Source organism: Phodopus roborovskii, unplaced genomic scaffold (assembly GCF_943737965.1).
Source record: "Phodopus roborovskii unplaced genomic scaffold, PHOROB, whole genome shotgun sequence".
Classification (NCBI taxonomy): domain Eukaryota; kingdom Metazoa; phylum Chordata; class Mammalia; order Rodentia; family Cricetidae; genus Phodopus; species Phodopus roborovskii.
In genome coordinates this window covers 666,150-673,404 of record NW_026125595.1, presented here as the reverse complement: position 1 = coordinate 673,404, position 7,255 = coordinate 666,150, and the positions used below count along the sequence as shown (strand labels likewise).

At 40.1% G+C, this 7,255-nt stretch overlaps 1 pseudogene; it reads left to right on the top strand.

Moving 5' to 3' along the window:
- Positions 1–1,051: 1,051 nt before the first annotated feature.
- Positions 1,052–2,785, top strand: LOC127217061 (E3 ubiquitin-protein ligase MSL2-like; annotated as a pseudogene).
- The last annotated feature ends 4,470 nt before the right edge of the window (positions 2,786–7,255 follow it).

Below are 7,255 nucleotides of genomic sequence, written 5' to 3'. Positions count from 1 at the left end.
TGAGGCTTGCACTGAGCATGCTCTATTCTAGGATACCAGGTGGGCCTGAAGCACAGCACCATCCACCACAACCAGAGCAGTACGGGCCCAAATGAGGTAGAGCTGTGCATGAAGTGAACGTGAGGGCAGCCAGGCCCAAGGGAGGGGACTGTAGAAGGCCTGTTTGCTGGGCTGTGGTGGTGGCCTGGTGCGGTGAACTCGCCTAAGCCATGGCTCAACAGACAGTGGCAGTGGCAGTAGAGCTTGGACGAGTCATCAGTGCTGTGCTGAAAAGATGGCGGGGCTCTGACTGAGCTGGGGCTGTGAGTGGGCTGCACTAGTGCTGGTGATCCTGAGTTTGCAACCTAGGAATTAGTGGTGCAGCCACTGCTTGCTGGGCCTGTTTTCTGCCCACTCATAGCACCTTGGGCCTGCACATTTCCTCCTGAGTCTCCCTTTTTTGGTAGGTGCCTCCTTCCTGCTGCTCAAGGCACAGAATGGACCCCATATATAGCATTGCAAGATTACAGCAGACACACCCACCACTGCCTAATCTCCTGGCACTAGACTCCTGCATGGTAGTCCTTGTCATACCACTGCCTCTGTGCAGGTGCTGCAATGGAGTAAGGGTCCATGGCTGGAGATACGGGTGCTCACCTGGAACTCATCTGGTCCATACCATTGCTTACAGCTCCATCCAGTGGTGCCTCTGTGGCCAGATATGCTGCTCGAGCCCAGGCCACCAGGAGAGCTGCAGGGCTAAACCAAGTGCCATTCCAGGCCAGATCATACAATCTGTGGCTACCTTGGTTGAACTCCAAAGCTGGTTGCTCACTAGTTTCATCTCTCTTTGGTCTGCAGGACTAAGAGACAGAGGTGGGGCACTGAGGCCCCATGTGTGGGAGGATGCTTTAGCTTCACACACTTGATGGATTTTGGTTGCTGCTTTGGCCAGTGGTTCTGCTCAGATTTCTCCTAATAGTTGTAAACTCACCATTGTTCCCTGGCTGCTTAGAAACTTGCATACAGAATTTCTTTTCAACTAAGAGCCATTGGTGTCCAAGTGTTTGCAATGAACCCCACGAATGATACTGCTCTCTACATTTCCACCAGTCACCTAGTGCTCAACCATGACCCTGGAGACCCCAAGGCATTTCAAGAGATTAATAGGATCCTGCCTTACTTGCGACAGTCCCTCTCTTGCTGTGTTTGTGGACATTTGCTACAAGATCCTATTGCACCCACCAAATCCACGTGCCAACACTATGTCTTCAAAACATGTATAGGCAAGAAAATGATGATGAAAAATTCATGTAGCTGGTGCATAAACTATGAGCACTTTGAGGAAAACAAGCAGTTAAGCATCTTATTGAACTGCTACAAGAAACTATGTGAATATATAACCCAGCCAAGACTGGCACAGGACAAAAGACAAACAGTTGACTGTTCTTCTGATATTTTAGCTTTATTCAATGAAGGATCATTGTTTTGTGAGGACATAGAGAAGCCTTCAGACTCATCCTTCACTCTGTGTTTGACACAGTCCCCTTTACCTTCAACTTCAGAACCCATAGCAGATACCCATGCTTATTTATCTCCAAAGTCTGAAAGCACCCACAGCATTGCTATTGGTAGTTCTGTTGTCAATGGTTTGCCTACTTACAAAGGGCTTCAATAGATAGATCTGGTATAAATATCCCCTCACCCGAACATCCAAATACGATCGACATGTGTAATACTGTTGATATAAAAACTGAGGATCTGTATGAGAGCCTGTTACCTGTCTATGACACGGTAGCCACTGATTTGTGCTCCACAGGTATTGATATCTGGAGTTTCTGCGAAGAGCCAAAACCTGGTGACTCTCTTTTGCTGAGTGATGAGATAGTAATTTGCAGTTTAGAAACTGTTTCAAATACAGAGGTTGCATGTCCTAATTTACATCCAAATTTGGAAGCCACTCTATCCAATGAACCTTTTTTCCAGCTCTCTTCCAAGTCTCTTAGCCATAATATTTTTATGCCTACCAGCCCTACACCCCATGTATTATCATGTTCAGCAGCAACTCCAAAGGTAGCAAAGTTGAATCGAAAAAGAACCACATATGAAAGTTACAGTGAAAAAGTTCAGCCACTTCCGATTTCTACCATAATCGGAGGCACAAAACTTGGGGCATCTGCTCCTGTGACGGTGAAGCATGAAAGGAAAATCTTCCTTCAATCTATAGCTACTGTTTCCAATGGAGGTACAACACCCAAGACCACCAAAACTGTACTTTTATCTACTAAAAGCATGAAAAATTGTCATGAACATGGATCCAAGAAATACCACTCTAAATCCAAGCCGGGTATTCTTTAAAAAGACAAGGCAGGAAAGGCAATGATTCTTAGTCATCATGTTATGCCAGGAAGTCCTACCAAGACTGTGTGCAAAAAACCCCAGAGAAAGAAAGGATGTAAATGTGGGCATGCTATGCAAAGTACAAGTAATCTTACATGCAGCAGCCAGTGCTGACATTGTTACTCTAACCAGAAAGCCTGCATACATTGCAGATGCTGAAGGCTGCCAGAACTCCTACATGGCCAATGGGGAGAAGAAGCTGGAGGCATTTGCTGTGCCAGCGAAGGCCTTGGAGCAGATCAGACTCACATTGGGTGTTAATGTGACCAGCAATGTTGTGCGAAACACAAGTACCAGTACCAGTGTTATCAATGTCACAGGGTCCCCAGTAATGACATTTTTAGCTGCCAGTACAAATGATAACAAAAGTTTGAATGAAACTATGGATATGAGATTTGAATGTTAACTCAATGGATCTTGAAGCCTACACCTGGTAGGAAATAGCTACAGTTTTATGGCAGCTATTCTGTTGGTTTAACTTGCCAGAATTTCTGCATATAGATCACTTGTATCACGTGTTTTCATTGCTAAGTTATATGTGTTAGTGTTGTGGAAACAGTGTACAGATAATGGAGGAGTAATGCTACAATTATATGTTCTTAGTTCTTACAGAACCTGAGAGTTTGAGAACAAATGCTGATGCAAGATGCAACTGATTTATACAAAATGAACTTTGTCAAGGAAAATAACCTCATTGTTTTTGATCATGTTTTGTGCATAATCAAAGTTGATGATTAAATGTAAGGAAGTGGCATCAAGTAAGTTCATCAGGATTGTGCTAGTTTTTTTTTTTTTTTGTTTTGTTTTTTTAATAGTGATTAGTTTATCAGGTACAGCCTTCTGATTTCTGATGCCACAGAGAAATTTCTCCTGTTGAAAAGTTGATGTGTTCAGCTCAACTTTTGCACTTACATAATACCGATTCTGATCATGAAAATTGGCTACTGGCGAATATGAATCAGTTCTTAAATCAGCCATATCAGCAATCAGCAGTATTAAGAAAGAAAATTTCCCACTCATTAGGATGTTTTAAAAAATCTGTCTTTTAAAAGAAATCTGTCTTTAAAAAGTGAACAAATAAATTCTGTCTTACCACTAATGTTAAGCAGTTTATGCTTTAAATATTTGAGTTCAGCCCCCTTTCTAATTTCTGACTCACTTCTATGAAAAAATTTTAAGTCCTTTCATTTGAGCAATGTTCTATTTGTTAAATAAAGTGAAGAGTTGTTTTATTCTGAACATAATTGAATTTATATAGTTCATAACATATTTTATAAAATATAAAAATATTTAAAAATTGGGTTATATTTAGAATAATTTTGGAATATTGCCCTAAATGTTCCCAGATTTATGCATTATATTTATAGCCAGTGATGATTTATTTGATTTTTTTATTCCTGTTTATTTGCCACAGGCATTGCATTGAATATACTCCCTTTTTTCTTTGTCTTTTTTATCCTTTTTTGTATTTTTGCTTTTCAAGGGTGCTGTTCTTAAGGAAGGCTTCTTTATCAAGGACTTAATAAAATGCCTTTGATGAACCTTGTGCATTTAGGTGGGTGTAAATCTTAGAAGATTTACTTTAGAATATTATTTTGCATGTAAAGGGAAACTGTGTTTGAATTTTCATGTATTTCTTTCTATTAACTTTATGGGGAAGACAAACATTCTGTTGAAGGGAAGTCTAGTCAGTTCCTTGAAAATGCATGGCCCAAGTTAACAAGGACTAACTAGGTGTAGAGATAACCCTGTGATTTCAAAAATTTACTGGTTTGTCAGTGCAAATTTCAAGAAAAATTCTGCTAGGGAAGTTCCAGTTTCTGATGCATTCACCATCTATTGAGATCTGATGTGTGAAATTGTGTTGATTTGGCACACAGCGTGTTCAATGATGGTTACTCACCTCATAAAGACATGGATAAGCATCTATTGGACACAGAGCAGATGACACCTCTTCTTGTGTAGTGTATCCTGGTGTCCTTTCCTGTGAATGTGGTCAAGAAGGAATAGGAAGTTGAGGAGAGGGAAAGAGTATTTCTGAAGAAGAAAAGAGATACCCTAAAAGAGGGAGCCATTATAGACTTAAGGAGAAATCTGGCACTGGGAAAATGTCCTGAGACCTACAATGATGAAAACAACATATATTGTAATCAATAGTGGAGAGGCTATCATTAATCCCCTTCCAAGATAACGAGATTAATGACTAGCCTATATGCCATCCTGGAGCCTTCACCTAATAGCTGATGAAAGCAGAAGCAGACACCCAAAGCTAAACACTAAGACAAACTCCTGGATTACAGTTACTTAGAGGGAGGAGTGATGAGCAAATGTGTCAAGACCAGGCTGAAAAAATCCACAAAATAAGCTGACCTGAACAAAGCATAACTCATGCAAACCCAGTCTGATAGCTGGTAAACCAGCATATGACTGTACCAGGCGCCCTGAATGTACGTGTTATTTAGGAGGACTTGGCAGTCTATGGGGCCTTTAGTAATGGATCAGTATTTATCCCCAATATATGAAGAAACTTTGGGAGCCTATCCCCCATAAAGGGATATGTTCTCCCCATAGACATATAGTGGAGGACCTAGGCCATGTTCCAAATGATATGACACACTTTTAAGACTCCCGTAGAAGGCTTCACCCTCTCTGTGGAGCTTCACCATGTTTGAATGGGGTTGGGTGGAGGAAATGGAAGAGGATTGGTAGATGAGGAAACTGGGATTGACATGTAAAACAAACTTGTTTCAAATTCAAATAAAAATGAAAAAGTAATACCACATTTCTTTTTAAAAAGACATTCCCCCCCCCAAAAAAAAACAATACCAAGAAGGATGGTAGAAAAAAGGAATAAAGAAAGAAAGAATTAAAGAAGTGAAGAAAATATAAAAATAAAATTAATAAATAAATATGAGGAGGGAATAATATTAAATGATAATGGATTTAAAGTGATTGGGGAAAGGCAGGTAGAAAAGAATAAGCAATGACAAATAAACAAATGAAGCTAGAACAAAAACATGAGTAGGTAATATTTACTATCTAAGGGAGGATATTTTAATGAATGTATTTTAGATTGCAAAACAATAATTACTGGTAAAGTGGCCATACATATAGATTACATAACAACAATTACTGGTAAAGTGGCCATACATATGCTAAAGAAAATACATTATTACTGCAAATATAATGAAGGTTTTGCTATAGTATAATTTATCTAAAAGTGATGTTAATTGTCTTATTTCAGTGGGAGGACTATTTCATCCCATACTCAGAAACATTAAGTTTCTTGTAGATCATCCTGTTAGGTGGATGCCTTTTGGATTTTCCTGCATATACGTACTCACAGGTAGTGATGAAGCTTTTAGATCTTGTTTGGATTATCTCAATTTTAAAGTTTTATTAATGGAAAGGGCATGACATAAATGTGATGATGAGAGTTCAGAAATCAAGGGGAAATAGTATAATAATATTAAAATTAAACAGTGAATAAAAAAACAGCAAACACAAGGAGGAGTAAAAAAGTGTTCATTTTTCTTTATAGGAACTGAAAGAATAGTCAGGATATGTTTTCTCCCCTGGATATGTGGATTGATTTGCTTTAAAAAGGAAAGGAACAGCTAGGACACTGAGTGGGTCTCCATTGTGAGAATAACTCTCCATTATTACAATACCCCTCTGCCCCCCACCCTGCCTCTAGGCTAAGGGAGTATCCCTTCATGGGGAATGTGCTATAAAGTCATTTCATGTACTAAGGATAGATCCTTGTTCCACTATCAGAGACCCTTAGACTACCAAGGCATTCTAACTAGGACCCACATTAAGGATGTCTGATGCAGTATAAAGCTGTTGTCCCAAATATCATTTGGGGGTTCATGAACTCCCCCTTGTTCAGGTCAGCTGTCCCTGTCGGTTACTATTGTTTGGTCTTTGTAAGGAGTACGGTTTTTCTGCCCACCACCGCCTGGGTTTGTCCCACTGCCACACCAGCCCCAATTAACACACAGAGACTGTAGATAATTCTTTTGGCCAGTTACTAGTTTCTTATCGGCTAGCTCTGTGTTAATTATTAATCCATTTCTATGTATTTCCACGTGGTCTTACCAGTGAGAGGCAGCTGGTGGTTCTAGTCTCTCCAGACTCTCCATGTTGACCCCTCCTTCCTCCTTCCTATTTCCTCCTTGTCTCCTAGTCCTCCTATCTTCCTTTCCTATTGGCCAAAAGTGCTTTATTCATTAACCAGTATGAGAAACATATACAGAATGACATCTCCCATCAGGTCTTGACCCCTTTTCTTATCATTTAACCTCTCGGCAACTGCATTACAGGAGTTCAGCTCAGTGATTAGCTGTGAGTGTCTGCTTATGTCTACAAAAGCTATGATAAGAGGGCTCTTTGATGGGAGATAAGTTAGTTATCAATCTCATTATGAGGGAAGTGCATATAAGGTAGACTTTCCAGTGTTGCTCAGATTGTTATGTGTGGCCATCCTTGTAGGTCTCTGGACATTTTTCTAGAGTCAGCTTTCTTTTCAAACTTATGAGGCTCCCTCTATTATGGGATCTCTCTCTGTCTCTGTCTATCATTGCTCTTGTCTGTTCGTTACCCAACTAAATTTTTCTACTCCCACATGTTCTCCTCTCCTAACTTCTCTTTTTCCTAATTCCCTCTATAGTAACTGAGAACACCCACCTACTCCTAATAGGCTCAGGAGAACTTCTTGCTTTGCCATTCTGTGAGGGACCTTGTATGAATCTCTTAGGTCCCACCTCATATACTAGTTTCTCTGGATGTGTGAAATATAGACTGTTGATACTTTTCTTTATATCTAAAATCCACCTATGTTTGAGTCCATACCATGCTCCCCTTTCATGACGGG